The sequence below is a fragment of the Engystomops pustulosus genome, chromosome 4 (assembly GCF_040894005.1).
Source record: "Engystomops pustulosus chromosome 4, aEngPut4.maternal, whole genome shotgun sequence".
Lineage (NCBI taxonomy): Eukaryota > Metazoa > Chordata > Amphibia > Anura > Leptodactylidae > Engystomops > Engystomops pustulosus.
In genome coordinates, this window is record NC_092414.1 from 89,692,293 (window position 1) to 89,709,630 (window position 17,338).

Genomic DNA, 17,338 nt, shown 5'->3' on the forward strand with positions numbered 1-17,338 from the left:
TTATATTGGGTCTAGACCTGGCCCACATGCAAAAAACGCAAGGTACACACAAAAGGTAAAACAGGATAGCATATTTTTAAAAGCTTGGATATGGAACAAGGATGTCGATTAAAAATCAGCCTACTGCCCTGTACTCCACTTACAGCTGAGAGGTAAAGGAAGGTTTCTAATGATGTAACTCTTTGTAGGATAATGGATAATGTAATCTCATCAGAAAGCTGAATCGTCAAGCGAATTCTGTAGGAATGGAAGGAGTTAATCTTCATTCTTATCTGTTTTAGATGGATGACTTCAGAAGACTTTCACATACCATACTCACTGCAGGAGGAAGAGCAAAAAAAAGACACACAGAATCTTCTTTCCTTAACGAAGCATGTTACAGATTTTATTATTATTGCTTCAAGGGTGTAGTTGGTGTAGGAAATCTGTTTCTAGTTTTGTGTGGTCCTTTATGAGTGCAACATGGAGTTCTGATAGAGACGATCTGATCTGATAAAGATTATGAGTTTAAATAATGTGTCCTGTAGAATTTTTGAACATGTAATGTTAACACACCCCTATTAGTTTATCAGTTAATAATTTAATAAGTTAATAACATTGATAAGTTTAGCAACCATTTATCATGGAAAACTATGTTATGTGACCCCAGTCTGACCATTAGGTTTGTGCTTGCTTTCTAGCGTAAAATGAAGTCAGTCGATGCTGTGGACTACATGATTACATTGTCATTTATAACATTTTACACCTTCATTTGTATATGTCCATCCACAGTCCAAATGAATAGAGCACTGGTTAAGGAATACATTTCATAAACTTCAGTTTACATCTGGATTGTGGCTTCCATTTATACCACTAACTTCTGGCAAATCTAGCAGGTTTCACCAAGTGATTATGAGTGTTTTGAGTTTTTTAATTTTTAATTTTTATATACCATCACTTAGCTCAAGCACGGCCAAGATGCTTATCTGTCATATGCTTACAAGGAACAATTCATACACAGACAGTCAACCTACAAATGAAACACTTAGCCAATTTAGGAAAATAATATACTACTTTTATTACATGTTTAATAAAACAAATCAACACAATACATAGACTGATCAACAGGAGAAGTCATGTGGGACAATAAGACTATAACATAGGAGCGCTAAAAACATGTGGGACGGAAATGAGAGGTAGGGTACATTCCAATATACTGTAGATCACACAAAGCAATACATAAGCCACATTCCCGAGGTAGATTGTTGTGCAAAAAATGCAGTAAAGTGAGCTGAATGCTAGCCGTACAACCTAATGTACGCTATTTCCCTACTGGCATGTAAAGTGCTCAATGCATATGTAAATAATGGAATGTAAACGTACCCTTAGCCATAGTGTACCTCCCATCTGCCACAACCAGGTTCCCCGACGCGTGTTTCAACGCTAGCCTTCGTCTAGGGGTATGGTTGCTCTTGCTGCACAGGATTTTATCTTAACCATCAACCAGTAGAAGAGGAGAGCACCCACCTGAGGTGTGTATGTAAATTAGCCGGACGGAACTATCGAGCGCATGCAGAGCGGAGCTCAACCCCGAGCTCAACCCCGCGCATGTGACCGATCATGTGACGGTGACGTCACCAAGGGACACGTGATCGGGGAAAGAGTTGTCGGATCAGGGGGCGGACCCCACCTCACTCGTGCACAACTGGACGGTGGTTTAACTGACAGGTGGATGGTAATTCTGCCTGGAGAGTGGGATAGTGAGAGAGTGTCTGAGATGACATCCACAAAAACGGACATATATATTAAAAAAGACAATAAAAAAAGCATCACTATTACTGAATTTCCAAAATGAATGCTGTCAATTGCGTAATACTTCATATGGAGTCAACTACTCCTATATCCCTCATTTGCATATTTGCATATTCAAAATAAATCATCGAAAAAGGGAAGGAAAGGAAAAGGGGAGGTGAGGAAAGTGCAAAATCGTGCAGGGGAATAAGAAGGGGGGAAAAGTGCATGTTGAAAGTGATAAGTGTACAGTGCAGTGAAAAAGGGTTGTGTGTAAAAGGTGCATATATAGGTCCGGAAGGAACCTGTGGTATCAAAACCCGGGAAAATATTAAATATCACATTTCAAGACTACTAATATCATAATTCAGAGAAATATAAGAAGCACATTTAAAAATCTCCACAAATCATTGTTGTACCAAACTGTATTGGGAATGAAACATCATATTAATGTGAGGGAGTTAATGGTGTACATGAGTAGATAGGGGATTGTGTAACAGGTAAGTAACAGGTAAGTACATGTGTTCATATGCGGCCAGTTGTACAATGGAATATTTCAGTTCCTATATATGTATAGTAATAAATAATGGCAAACTGTTAGGTTACTTATATATGGATCCGAATGATCAACATATTGTTGCTTAAATGCAAGGGGTTCCGTATAAGACTTGAGATCGCAATCAGTTGGTCCGGAAGGTTAGTTCAGTAAGTTACCGCATCAGATGTTTATAGATGTCCATTTGATGGTGTCGCGGTTGTTCCTACTCAAGGATCGTGTCAAGTCGCTATAAATAGCATATCTGTGGATGACGGGAGCCCTCCCCAGAACACTCAAATCGTCATAGGATAATATTTTGCAGAGCCTACTAAATGAAAATACAATGATTAAACAATCAGAACAAATGTATTAAAATAAAAAAGGAGAAAAAAGTGATTAAAAGCTCGGTGCAGCCCGGGTCGGGAGTCAGAGGAATGGTGCAGAACTCAGGGTCTCGTTAAGGCCTTGTGGGTTCAATGTTTTGAGAGTCCAAATCCACCTTGGCCAACCTGATGTTGCCCTTAATGTGGTCTATACCGCAGACACGAAGGAATTCCTTAAAATGATATTAGTAGTCTTGAAATGTGATATTTAATATTTTTCCGGATTTTGATACCACAGGTCCCTTCCGGACCTATATATGCACCTTTTACACACAACCCTTCACTGCACTGTACACTTATCACTTTCACCATGCACTTTTCCCCCCTTCTTATTCCCCTGCACGATTTTGCACTTTCCTCGCCTCCCCTTTTCCATTCCTTCCCCTTTTTCTAATGGCCATTTTTGATGATTTAATTTGAATATGCAAATATGCAAATGAGGGATATAGGAGTCGTTGACTCCATATGAAGTATTACGCAATTGACAGCATTCCTTTTGGAAATTCAGTAATAGTGATGCATTTTATATTGTCTTTTTTAATATATATGTCTGTTTTTGTGGATGTCATCTCAGACACTCTCTCACTATCCCACTCTCCAGGCAGACTTACCATCCACCTGTCAGTTAAACCACCGGCCGGGTGCGCACGAGTGAGGTGGGGTTCGCCCCCTGTTCCGACAACTCTTTCCCCGATCACGTGTCCCTTGGTGACGTCACCGTCACATGATCGGTCACGTGCGCGGGGTTGAACTCGGGTGGGGGGCGGGGACCTTCTGCTCTGCGTGCGCCCAATAGTTCCGTCCAGCTAATTTACATACACACCTCAGGTGGGTGCTCTACTCTGCTACTGGTTGATGGTTAAGTTAAAATCCTGTGCAGCAAGAGCAACCATACCCCCAGACGAAGGCTAGCGCCAAAACGCGCGTCGGGGAACCTGGTTGTGGCAGATGGGAGGTACACTATGGCTAAGGGTACGTTTACATTCCATTATTTACATATGCATTGAGCACTTTACATGCCAGTAGGGAAATAGCGTACATTAGGTTGTACGGCTAGCATTCAGCTCACTTTACTGCATTTTTTGCACAACAATCTACCTCGAGCATGTGGCTTATGTATTGCTTTGTGTGATCTATATTGCAATGTACCCTACCTCTCATTTCCGTCCCACATGTTTTTAACGCTTCTATGTGATAGTCTTATTGTCCCACATGACTTCTCCTGTTGATCAGTCTATGTATTGTGTTGATTTGTTTTATTAAACAATGAATGAATGAGGAAAATCCCCATATACTGCCATACTGTAGTATGGTAGTATATGGTAGGATCGATCAGACAGCCTAGGGTTAAAGTACCCTAGGGAGTCTGAAAAATAGCATAAATAAAAATAAAAAAAAGTTAAAAAAAAAAATTATAATAAAAAAACCTAAAATTTCAAATCACCCCCCTTTCCCTAGAACTGACATAAATATAAATAAACAGCAAAAATCATAAACACATCAGGTATCGACGCGTCCGAAAATGCCCGATCTATCAAAATATGATAACGGTTTTTCAATGCGTTTAACCCCGTAACGGAAAATAGCGCCCAAAGTCGAAAATGGCACTTTTTTGCCATTTTGAAAAAAATCTATAAAAAGTGATCAAAAGGTCATACAGTCCTAAATATGATATCATAGAAAATATTATCAAATTTCGCAAAAAATGACACCACCCACAGCTCCGTACACCAAAGTATAAAAAAGTTATTAGCGCCAGACGTTGGCAAAATCAAAAAAATTATTTTTGTACAGAAGGTTTTCATTTTTGTAAATGTATGAAAACATTATAAAACCTATACAAATTTGGTATCCCCTTAATCGTACCGACCCAAAGAATAAAGTAGACATGTCATTTGGGGCGCTCAGTGAAAGACGTAATATCCAAGCCCACAAGAAAATGGCGCAAATGCGTTTTTTCACCATTTTCATTGCATTTGGAATTTTTTTCCCGCTTCTGAGTACATGGCATGGAATATTTAATAAAATAAAAATTTAAGGTACAGTATGGTAACATTTACAGTAAAATGGACGATGGTAATGTTGTTGTATGCCTTATGTTTATGAGCGACAGTTTTCCTGCTATATACCTGCATGTCATAAGAATTTAAATTAAAAAAAGGACCATGTTAAATTCAAATCTGTTTTTTTTTTAAATTTTTACCGGTGTTTTGTATGCGTTGAAAAAGGGGTAGTCTTATACGGCGAATATATCTTAAACTCTATATTTTAAACAGGAAAGTAGGGGGGTCATCTTATACACCAGGTCGTCTTATACGCCGGAATATACGGTATATATTTTTTTTCTATATAATTTATCCTGATATACCCAGGATAGTATATATACACAGAATAGTGTGATACCCTTTAAATGTGATACCCCTAGTGATACCCTCTATTGCTTAAAAAAAAAAAAAAAAAATATATATATATATATATATATTTTTTTTTTTTTTTTTTTTTTTTAAGCAATAGAGGGTATCACTAGGGGTATCACATTTAAAGGGTATCACACTATTCTGTGTATATATACTATCCTGGGTATATCAGGATAAATTATATAGAAAAAAAATATATACCGTATATTCCGGCGTATAAGACGACCTGGTGTATAAGACGACCCCCCTACTTTCCTGTTTAAAATATAGAGTTTAAGATATATTCGCCGTATAAGACTACCCCTTTTCCAACGCATACAAAACACCGGTGAAAAATAAAAAAAAAAACATTTGAATTTAACATGGTCCTTTTTTTAATGTAAATTCTTATGACATGCAGGTATATAGCAGGAAAACTGTCGCTCATAAACATAAGGCATACAACAACAACATTACCATTACAGCACAGCCCCCAGTAGTATACAGCACAGCCCCCAGTAGTATACAGCACTGCCCCCAGTAGTATACAGCACAGCCCCCAGTACTATACAGCACAGCCCCCAGTACTATACAGCACAGCCCCCAGTAGTATACAGCACTGCCCCCAGTAGTATACAGCACTGCCCCCAGTAGTATACAGCACTGCCCCCAGTAGTATACAGCACTGCCCCCAGTAGTATACAGCACAGCCCCCAGTAGTATACAGCACAGCCCCCAGTAGTATACAGTACAGCCCCCAGTAGTATACAGCACTTCCCCCAGTAATATCCACCCAGCATTAATAGAAAATAATAAACTTATATACTCACCCTCCGGTGGCCCCGACCTGCAGCGCTGCTCCCCCGATGTCCGCGAAGAAAGAAGACTGCGCGGAAGACGATCCGCGCGGACATCGGGGCCAACGGAGGGTGAGTATGCACCCCAATGTCTTTTTGAGGCTGCCGGCAGCTTTTTGAGGCTGCCGGCAGCCATCGCTGTGCAAACACCCGCGATCGGTGCTAGCACCGATCGCGGGTGTTACCGGTAAGCCTTTGCTGCAATATGCAGCAAAGACTTACCGGCTATGGAGAGGGCTCAGCCCGTGAGCCCTCTCCGTGCACCGGGACCCGCCGTATAAGATGATTACCGGCGTATAAGACGACCCCAGAGAAGACAGAAGATTTTTCTGTCTTCAAAAGTCGTCTTATACGCCGGTATATATACACACACACATACATACATACATAGTATATACCTATGACTTATACTGCATTTGTTTGCTTATGAAGTACTGTTTACAATGAGTGTTTTTCTATAAAATACAACTGCATATTACTCTACCCTTCCAAAAAAAAAAAAAAAAACACCAAACCCAAAACGGAATCCACAGAGATATGTGAAACAGCATATCATAGAACTCCTTTTGTTGCCCTTATTTAGAACCCATAGTAGAGCAGCTCTCTGCCTTTGAAAAACTACAGACAAGTTCACATTTATACCTCTGTTATTATCTTCTGTCACTAAAAGAATAATAATGCAAGTCCAACTTATGCCTTAAAATGTCCATAGATTTCAATGGAGTTTTAATGGCTTCTGTTAGTAACCATTTGCAACACTTCCATTAGGCCTCAGTTATTTGACATGAAAAAAACATTGATGCAGCTTCAAATAAATACCAGAAGCCTAACGGAGATGCTGCAGACACTAACCTAAGCCATTAAAACCCAGTTTAAATCAATGGACGTTTTAACAGAACCTTTAGACTTGCACTTTTATCTTCCATCACTAAAATGATAATAACATAGGTCCAAACACAGGTCTGATCATGTCCTAACACATAATGGGAAAGCTAGTCAGCATTCTTCTATATTAGTCTTTAACCCCTTAATGACCACCCACACTAGTTTCTAGGTTGGTCACTAAGGGGCCTTAGGCTAGGCCGACGTGTTACCCGTGCATGGAAGAACAGGCACCCGTCACGCCCCTGATTTAACATTTCGGATCAGAATGAGTTCCGATCCAAACTGTGTAACCCCTTAGATCTTTGGTCAATGTTCTGGACACAGAATGTGCCGGTTCCTCTCCCACCGGCACCCCACAATGCAATTGCTGGGTGCTGTCTCCTCTACTTGACAGCTGGGGACCTAATGAAGGTACCTGGGTCTGTCCCTGGCATGTGCCTGCTTGATCCAGCCGAGCAGTAGGCCTGTCAGCCGATGCAAGTGAATAGGCTGACACTTCTAATGCACTGCAATACAAGTTCCCATTACAGCGGGAAAAAAATAATAATAATAAAAAAAAGAAATTCCCAAAAGCCCCAAAGAAAGCAATATATCATTAAAAAAACAACATATTAGTTATCACTGCATCCCAAAATTCCCAATCTATCAAAATATAAACACAGTTATTCCTGACGGTAAACCCTGTAACAGAAAAAGGCACCCAAATGAATCTGAATTTGCCATTTTGCAACACATAAAAGTTGAATAAAAATGATCAAAAGGTCGCACAGTCCGCAAAATGGTAGCAATGCAAACGTCATTTTATGGCACCTTACACAGCACTGTAAACCTAAGTATGAAAAAGTTACTGGCGTCAGAATGTAGCAAAATGAAAAGAAAAAGTTCTGCATAAAAGGTTTCAATTGTTTAAAAATGAACACCTCATAAATCCTATATATACTTGGTACTCCTGTGATTGTAGCGACCCAAAGAATAAATTAGAGATGTCATTTGGAGCGCACAGTGAAAGATGTAAAAACAGAGAATGGTGGTAATGCAGTTTCTTGTCAATTTTACCCCATTTTGCATTTTATTTCCACTTCCCAGTACTCGGCATGGGATATAAATACTTTTTTTCACGCAGAACACAAGCCCTTATACAGCTATATACACAGAAGAATAAAAAATGGTATGAATTTTTGAAAGTGGGGAGTGATAACAAGCTTCCTACATGCTGTTTTGAATACTAATAGTTAATAGAATGGGGTGATATGTGTGTGTGTGTGTGTGTGTGTGTGTGTGTGTATGTGTGTGTATGTGTATGTGTGTGTGGAGGGGGTGGGGGGTCAAAAACCCCTATATAAATAAAATGGTGCCTAAAATAATTGATTGTAAATTTCTTGCAAATTGAAAAAATGATGTTAGATTTGTGATCTTTCCATCACAATAAAACAAAAGGACACTTTTTAAATGATGCAAACACAAAGCTGAGATATTGTAAATTTTAGTTAGTAACTTATTTGGGTAGTAAGACTATCAGTTTGAAAAACATTTTTAATTTTGAAAATAGATAATTTTTTTCTAAATATTTACCAAATTCAACTTTTATCATAAATAAATGCCAAATATAGCAACCAAAATTTCCCAAAAAATCTCAAATCCGCCTGGATAAGCTAAGGCTTCCTAAAGATAGTACCGGATAAAGTGACACATGCAAGTTTTGAAAAATAGGCCTTGGTCATCAAGGTACAAATGTGCTTGGTCCCTAAGGGGTTAATAATTGCAACCATTTACATTATGCTGTGTAGTTAAAAGATGTTGCCATGCTTCATTCACTAAAAATAAAATCATTTCAACCAAATAACTGGAAATGAACTTCACTCATGGAGCTAAAAGAGAGATCTTTTTGTTGTTGTCCTGGTTGAGAAGAAACATATAGGCAGTATAATTTTCCAGAACACTTGGCATAAGCTATTTTGCTATGGGGGCATATGGAGAGTTGGAGAGATGCTACATTGTTAGGAAACTATGTATCTATATATGGACTACAAAGGATTACGTTGCTAGGTAAACATTCACTGCAATATTATTCCCTTGCACTCTTTGACAGTTATTGAGAAATCAGAGTTTTGCTTTATGCAGCTTTGAATGAAGTAATTCTAGCTAACCACTTCCTTAATGGCACTTTTTGAGGTTTTCCTTTTACAGAGCCATAAGTTATCTGTTGGAAAAATTGTACTTCCCGGTGACACTATTTATCATTCTGTTCAATGCACTGGGAAGCTCAGAAAAATTTCCAAATTGATGTCGAAATGACAAAAAAAAAAACCCAAAAAAACATACAGTAGCCCTGTTTTCTGATGGCCATTGTTTTTACAGCTTTAACTGTAGTCCAAACACACAAGTCGCTTTATCCTTCAGGACAGCATGATCACAGAGATTCCAAATTTATATAGCTGTGTTGCATCGCACTTCTTTATCTTTTTTATTTAACTATTTTATGACCTTTTGAACACTCTTTATTAACCTACGGGACACAGCCTCTTTTGGCCTTAAGGACGCGGTCCCATTTTTCAAATCTGCCCTGTGTCACTATAAGTGATTATAGCTTTGGAACACTATGAGATATCCAGGGGATTTTCAGATTGTTTTCTCGTGACACATTGTACTTCAAATTACTTTAAAATTTGGATGATATCTTTTGTGTTTATCAAGATTCTCTACTTTTGAAGCAGATAAAGAGTGAAGAAATCAGGCGATTTGAAGCAGATAGTCATAGCACCCAAATAAATTCATAACTTGCATTTCCTAAATATCTGCTTTATGTTGGCATAGTATTTTAAGATTCCACATATTTTACTAGAATGTTATGAAGCTCAGAATTTGGGTGCCATTCTTCAAATTTTTGGGAAAATCACCAAAACTAATATTTAGATGGACCTGCTCAACTTTTAATTGGAGACAGTTGCCTTCTGAGCAACGTAACATTCATGTCCCAGAGGTCATTTGTCGCAAGATCGCCGTTCATGACAATATAACCCATCACCTATAGGCAACTTACCTCTGACTCATTGAGCCTACCCAACTGTGTTTTTAACACACTTTTCCCTCAGAGTACTCTGTAGCAACGCTACTACACAATTTTTAGTTTTGTGATTAATAAACGTTAAGTTTTATAATGTGTTACCACACACATCTTTGTCCGGATATAGGTATTTTTTTCTGCCAATGGCAGTTTTGTGTCCCCTAATTTTTGACAATACATTCATTTTGGGTGGAAAATTAAACATTTGTAGTGGATTAAATGAAAAAAGGCTCCTCAAAGTTTGATACCCAATTTCTCCCAGGTACAATGATACCCCATATGTGGTGGTAACCTGCTGTATGGGCGCACGGCGGGGCATAGAAGGGAAGGAGGCGCCATGCAGATCAGATTTGCTATGTCACATTGTACAGGCTATAATTTTTTTCTTTTTTTAATGTGGACCTATAGGGACTTATTTTTTTGCCACATGACATGCACTTTTCTGGTACGTAATTTTGGGGCATCTATAGCTGATTAGTGAGATTTTATTAACTTTTTGTTGGCGGAGGAAATGAAAATCATAAATTTTTACGAACATTTTTTTTGTGGGTTTGGCCGTTTACCATTCCGTAAAAATATTATTTGACCATATTATTCTATGGGTCACCATAGAATGTTAATTGTTAATTAAGAATGGTAATTTTAGCATCACCGACTTTCATATGCATAACTTTTTTATTTTTCGGCTAACAGATCTGGTTAAGGGCTTATTTTGTTGCGAGAAGGATTGTTCTTTTTAGTGGTCTTATTTTAGAGTGCGTAACTTTTTAAAATAATTTTTTAGAGCATTTTTTAAAGGGTATTATTTTTACAAGGTTCACTTTGCAGTTCCAATAATGATTCTGTTTTATTATGCAGATTGTTATGGATGCAGCGATACCAAATATGTGGGGGTTTTGTTTATTTTATTCAATTTTACTGAATAAAAACTAATTTGGAGAAAATTTAGTTCATTTTAGCATCACCATCTTTTCAGCTGATTTTTCGGCTGATAAATCTGGTTAGGGGCTTATTTTTTGCGAGAAGAGTTGTTCTTTTTATTGGTCTCATTTTAGAGTGCGTAACTTTTTAAAATCACTTTTTAGAGCATTTTTTTAAAGGTATTAATTAAAAATTATCTTTTTTCGGAACGTTTTTTGCGTCTTTTTCCCCTGGCATTTACCGTGCAGGTCCAGTAACGATTCTGTTTTATTATATAGGCAATACCAAATGTGACTTTTTTGTGTGTGTTTGCGTTTTTTATAGTTTATTAAGTGTTTTTATGGGAAAGGGACATTTTAGGAGCTTATATGTTAATGTATTTATTCATTTTTTATTCTAATGTGTTAACTTTTGTGTTTTCACTTTTTTTTACTTATACATAGTTGAACTTGAACCAGCGATGCTTTGATCGCTGGTTCAAGTCCAATACACTGCTCTACAATACTTCTTCATTGTAGAGCAGTGTAAACTGTCTGAGCATGTAGACCCATGCTTAAACAGTTTACAGTCAGACCCGGAAGGGATCTGACTGGCAGGGACATCGGACAGCCCCGGAGCACTAGGCAGACTTTGGGGCTGCCCAGAATAGGATCGGATCCCCCGTTAAGCGGCACCACAGCAAATCCACAGCAGAAACACCCTTACACGCCGCGGTCATGCATGAGGCGTTCCGATTGCGGGTGTTACAGCACGCTGCCAGCTGTACTAGACAGCTGACAGCTGCTGCTTCTGGTACAGGCTCCGTTCGTGAGCCGGTGCCAGAAGCAGGATGTTATAGCAGGATGTTATAGTGCGTCTTGTTGCGCTAAGTATCTAGCCACCAGGACGTACTATAACGCCTAGGGGTTAAAACTATAACTATAAGGTGCGCCTAGGGGTTAAAAACTTTATTGGTGGTAAAATGATGAAAAAGTGTAGATCTCACTATATGGGTTATTACAATTTCCATAATTTTTAAAGAAAATTAAAGGGAAACTGTCACCACATTTTTCATAAATACAGCTAGTGATAATCCTATTAACAGACACACCTAAAAAATGATTTCCCTCAGATCCCCATAAAATCAATTTTTTAATTTTACCTTGTATCCAGGGATATCTATAGCGGGTCGGGGGCCTTATTGGGCTGCATCCAGCAGCTCATCCCCATGCTTTCTCAGCATTCAGCTAGTAATGTCCATTAGCCTCCAAACATTAGCAGACTATACACCCCAGTTTCACCAAATCACAGCATGCCTGCTGTGAAGGAAACCGCGACGTTCCGGACCCCTGAAGGGTACGTAAGGTCACTCAGTTATCCTTTTACAGACACTCCCAGAACGCACGGGTTCTGAGAGGCGCAGGAAGTGATTTAAAGTTGTCCACACAACTTCCGGATATGGCACAACCCTAAATCAAATCCCTGAATGGCTATAAGATCCCTCTCACTAGCCGCAGTGAGACAGAATATTATCAGCCTTATGCTGCCACCAGTTCTCCTTTAATATAAGCCCGGTCCGTAACAGGATTATATAGGGTGAGGAACCAACCCGGTAGCATGTATATAAGCGAGAAACCCGGACGTAAGATTCGTGATCGAGATAAAAGAGCAACACAGATTAGATTTTATATTTAATTGCCTTAAGGGCACACTAGACAATACAGTACACACAATAGATATATACAGTAAACAGAGTACAAATTACACGGGTAGCACCACAAGTCTAAGCAGTTTGGTTAGTTAGTTAGTTACCTTTGTGTGTGGCCTAATGGGGATGGATAGTCCACACTTTTAGATCTTCCCTGCGCTTAGTTGATGTTAGTTTCCCCCAGGACAAAGACACCAGCCCCTTCAAGGGCGCCCGATTATATCAGGTGTGGACACACCTCTGTCCACCCTAAGGGGGGTCAATGGTCCCTCCTACCTGATATTACATCCAGAGCCCTGGAGAAGCCACAGCTACCCCAGGGAAGGTCCTGGGGTCATGGTTCTGGTATCATTGGATCCGGTTGAATCCCAGGATCGCATTGATACCAAACCTGACCCATTAGCTATAGTCCTATCCAGAGATATTGATATCTCAGGATCTGAGTATCCTAGAGCAATGAACAATGGGTTGTTATGATTTACGGAGAATAAACAATCCAAAAATGTATTTGGTGTTCTGGTGAGACGGACCATAACTTCATAACTGTCTCTATTCAACCTGGTGATGTGAAAGTTTTAATGGCTCTTTGTTTGAGACTGGGGAGGCGAGGGGGGGGGGGTGAGCCTGTAGTCGGTTTGTCTGTATAGGTCTTTGAAGCCCAGCCACATGCTGGTTTTGTCAACAAACTGGCTCAATTAGGTTAATTTATGGTGGTGAATTACCAGCAGGCCTCCCCTCCCCCTGGTCACATCATCACACCTCCCTCCTATAGAGGGCGCTAAGGGGTAATACCTTTGTGTTTCCCCATGCGCCCACTCACTACCTCTCTATGCCTGAGAGATACCCAGCTTCAGCATCACGTCAGTCACCCAGCTGTGGCGCTGTTGCACCTCAGGAGGGACCCGGTATGCTGAAAACTGGGATGGGGTTTGGTCCCCGGGGTCCATGTGATGGACTGCCAAAGGGTTCCTCCCAGGTTGGTTGCTGAGCAACTCCCGGAAGGGGTGAAGGGTTGCCCGCAGCTGGGACCTTTGGTCCGCCCGGAGCTGCTGGCAAGCCTCTACATCCGCAATGGGTTCCTCTGCCCAAACTGGACAGAGTACCATTGCATGTGGGTCACTGGGCCATACCTCTGGTGTACCCTGCTGAATTGTCCTCTGGTACAGTCGCCCTTGGTCCCAGGCCCGCTTGGAGTCGGAGTCCAAGGGAGACTCTACCACCTGCTTCTCCTTAATTTTCAGGCAAGCGTCAGCATCTACCGCTGCCGGAAACTCCTGGCTGGACGTGGCAAGAATTGGTGCAACTGCCCCATCTACTGCTAGTTTCCCAGGATCGATCTCCTGGCCCCTGTCTGACTTGGCAGCCAATTGGTCGGAAGGGAGGAAGGCAGTGGACCCCCAAAGGGCCTTGACGCTACGCCTGCACGTCACCGCGGCGATGGTTGCCGTGACCGCAGGTAGTGTCTGCTTCCTCTCAGTTTCCAACCCAGTCTCCAAGGCAGACAGACTGACCTGGTGCTGTGACATTCCAGTTGGGGATGGGCCATGTAGCGAGTCCTTGCCGTGAAGACCTACCTCTCCCGGCACTTTCCCATCCTCGCTGACAGGCCCTCCCTCCTGAGACCACTGACTCGACGTGGTGAGAGTAGAAGAAACCCCCACGCCTTCTGCCAGTTCCTCCGGATCTGTCTCCTGGCCTCCATCTGACCTGGCAGCCACTTGATCAGAAGGGAGGAAGTCGGCGAGCCCCCGAGGGGCTTGAACGCCCCAGCTGCGCGGCCCAGCGGCGATGGTCGCTGTGATCGCAGGTAGCGTCCGATTGCTCACTGCCTCTGACCCAGTTGCCAGGGCAGACGGGTGGGCCCTGTCCTGAGACAGTCCAGTTGGGGATGGGCCATGTAGCGAGTCCTTGCCGTGAATACCTACCTCTCCCGGCACTTTCCCGTCCTCGCTGACAGGCCCTCCTTCCTGAGACCATTGACTCGATGTGGGGAGAGTAGAAGAAACCCCCACATCTTCTGCCAGCTTCCCCGGATCTGTCTCCTGGCCTCCATTTGACCTGGCAGCCACTTGATCAGAAGGGAGGAAGTCGGCGAGCCCCCGAGGGGCTACAACGCTCCGACTGCATGTCCCTGCGGCGATGGTCGCTGTGACCGCAGGTAGCGTCCGCTTCCTCTCCACCTCTGACCCAGTTGCCAAGGCAGACGGATGGGCCCGGTCCTGAGACAGTCCGGTTGGTAAGGGGCCCTGCAGTGGGTCCTTTCCGGGAAGACCCTTCCCGTCCTCACTTGCAGGCCCTCTTACCTGAACCCCCTGACTCGACGTGGTGAGAGTAGAAGAAACCCCCACGTCTTCTGCCAGTTTCCCCGGGTCTGTCTCCTGACCTCCATCTGACCTGGCAGCCACTTGATCAGAAGGGAGGAAGTCGGCGAGCCCCCGAGGGGCTTGAACGCCCCAGCTGCGCGGCCCAGCGGCGATGGTCGCTGTGATCGCAGGTAGCGTCCGATTGCTCACTGCCTCTGACCCAGTTGCCAGGGCAGACGGGTGGGCCCTGTCCTGAGACAGTCCAGTTGGGGATGGGCCATGTAACGAGTCCTTGCCGTGAATACCTACCTCTCCCGGCACTTTCCCGTCCTCGCTGACAGGCCCTCCTTCCTGAGACCACTGACTCGATGTGGGGAGAGTAGAAGAAACCCCCACATCTTCTGCCAGCTTCCCCGGATCTGTCTCCTGGCCTCCATTTGACCTGGCAGCCACTTGATCAGAAGGGAGGAAGTCGGCGAGCCCCCGAGGGGCTACAACGCTCCGACTGCATGTCCCTGCGGCGATGGTCGCTGTGACCGCAGGTAGCGTCCGCTTCCTCTCCACCTCTGACCCAGTTGCCAAGGCAGACGGATGGGCCCGGTCCTGAGACAGTCCGGTTGGTAAGGGGCCCTGCAGTGGGTCCTTGCCGGGAAGACCCTTCCCGTCCTCACTTGCAGGCCCTCTTACCTGAACCCCCTGACTCGACGTGGTGAGAGTAGAAGAAACCCCCAAGTCTTCTGCCAGTTTCCCCGGGTCTGTCTCCTGACCTCCATCTGACCTGGCAGCCACTTGATCAGAAGGGAGGAAGTCGATGAGCCCCCGAGGGGCTACAACACTCCGACCGCGTGTCCCAGCGGCGATGGTCGCTGTGACCGCAGGTAGCGTCCACTTCCTCTCCACCTCTGACCCGGTCGCCAAGGCAGATGGACAGGCCCTGTCTTGAGACAGTCCGGTTGGGGATACGCTCCTTACCTGGGCACTTCACTAGTCCCGGTATTTTCCCGTCCTCCCCTGCAAGCTTTCCCCCCTCAGCTGTTAGCCCCCTGTCTCTCCCTACTCTAGGAGTGTCAGAGGACAACAGGTATCCAGAAGATGACAGGCCACTCCGCATAGTAGCCTGACCCTCTGCTTGGATGGTCCCCTCCCCCAAGGGCAAAGTGGGACCCATGACCCTACCCACCCCCACATTCCTGGCAGTAGGTAGGTCACATCAGTATTATCATTGACAATATCAACATCAGAGTCATAACAAGTCTCAATAACAGTTACAGCGGCCGGCTGCATATTGCTGTCTGAGCAATCAGTCCCTGATGATTCTGGGGTCACATACCGTGACACTAGTCGGCCCAAGTCTGTTCCCAGCAGAACACTCACAGGAAGGTCAGGTGACACGCCCACCTCCCTCATGCCCCTCCCCGCACCCCAGTCCAAATACACCTTGGCAATGGGCAGTGCCGGTTCTGTTCCTCCAATTCCAGAAACCATGAGGGTTTTCCCAGGTATCAAATCCTGTGGTGACACCAGTTCAGGCCGTACAAGGGTCAATCCAGCACCAGTGTCTCTCAGTCCCATGGCCCTAGCCTGGCCTATGGTGACGGGCTGCAAATTATCAGGTGACCTCCCACCAACCCCACCCACAAACAAAACAGGAGATGGTGTCAGGGACGGTCCTGGGCCTCTCTGGCGCTGTGGACACATAGCCTTGAAGTGTCCTGGTTGTCTGCAGAAATGACACAGATGGTTTTCGCCCACTGATGTGAAGAGGGGAGCATGGGCAGGTGCCCCCTTGGGTGCAGGGGTAACCGGGATGGTGTTCGTCTTACCCCCTCTCCAGCCAGCAGGTCTCCTGGTCTCCAGCGTCCAGTTGTTGCTGTATTCATCTGCCAGGCCAGCTGTTTCCAAAGCATCTTTGGGTTTCCGGTCACGAAGGTGCTGCTGTAACTCCTCCGGGCAATTCCACAAAAACTGCTCGATGGCGATTAGCTCCTTCAGCTGCTGGAAGAAGAGCCCTCATGTGATCAGTCCAGCTGTCAGCAGACCCCCGCTGCAAACTCCGGAGCTTCTTCCGGTAATTCTCAGGGGTTAGGTTGTACTGATGGACCAGAGCCTGCTTGATATCCTCATAAGTCAGGGTGGTCTCGCTAGACAAATAGCCGAATATTTCCAGGGCCTTCCCTCTGAGACGAGGGGTAAGGTACCGAACCCATTGGTCCACAGGCACATGGTACTGTTGGCAAGTTTTTTCAAAAGCCAGCAAAAAAGTGTCCAAGTCAGTACCCTTATCCAGCAGGGGAAAGTCCTCAGTCCGCAGCTTTGGGACATGGTTCTCCGGCAACACTGGACTAGCAGGAGCAGACTGTTGTAGCTGGAGCATCTGCAGCTGGTGTTCACGCTCCCGTTGCCTTTCTGCAGCTTGGGCTTGCTCTCGTCGCTCTGCCGCTTCTGCTTCCATTCGCTCTCGCCGCTCTGCAGCAGCCATGAGGGTCTCGTATGCAGCATGGTTCCCCGTCTGTAAACTGGACAAGGCAGCTTGA

The 17,338-nt window shown here is 43.8% G+C and overlaps 1 long non-coding RNA gene across 1 annotated transcript in view; it reads left to right on the forward strand.

The window, feature by feature from the left end:
• LOC140126806 (uncharacterized) overlaps positions 1–499 on the forward strand; it is a 36,844-nt gene extending 36,345 nt beyond the window's left edge. The window contains exon 3 of the long non-coding RNA XR_011854900.1: positions 282–499. This is a non-coding gene — a long non-coding RNA (uncharacterized lncRNA). The remainder of the gene's footprint in view (positions 1–281) is intronic.
• The last annotated feature ends 16,839 nt before the right edge of the window (positions 500–17,338 follow it).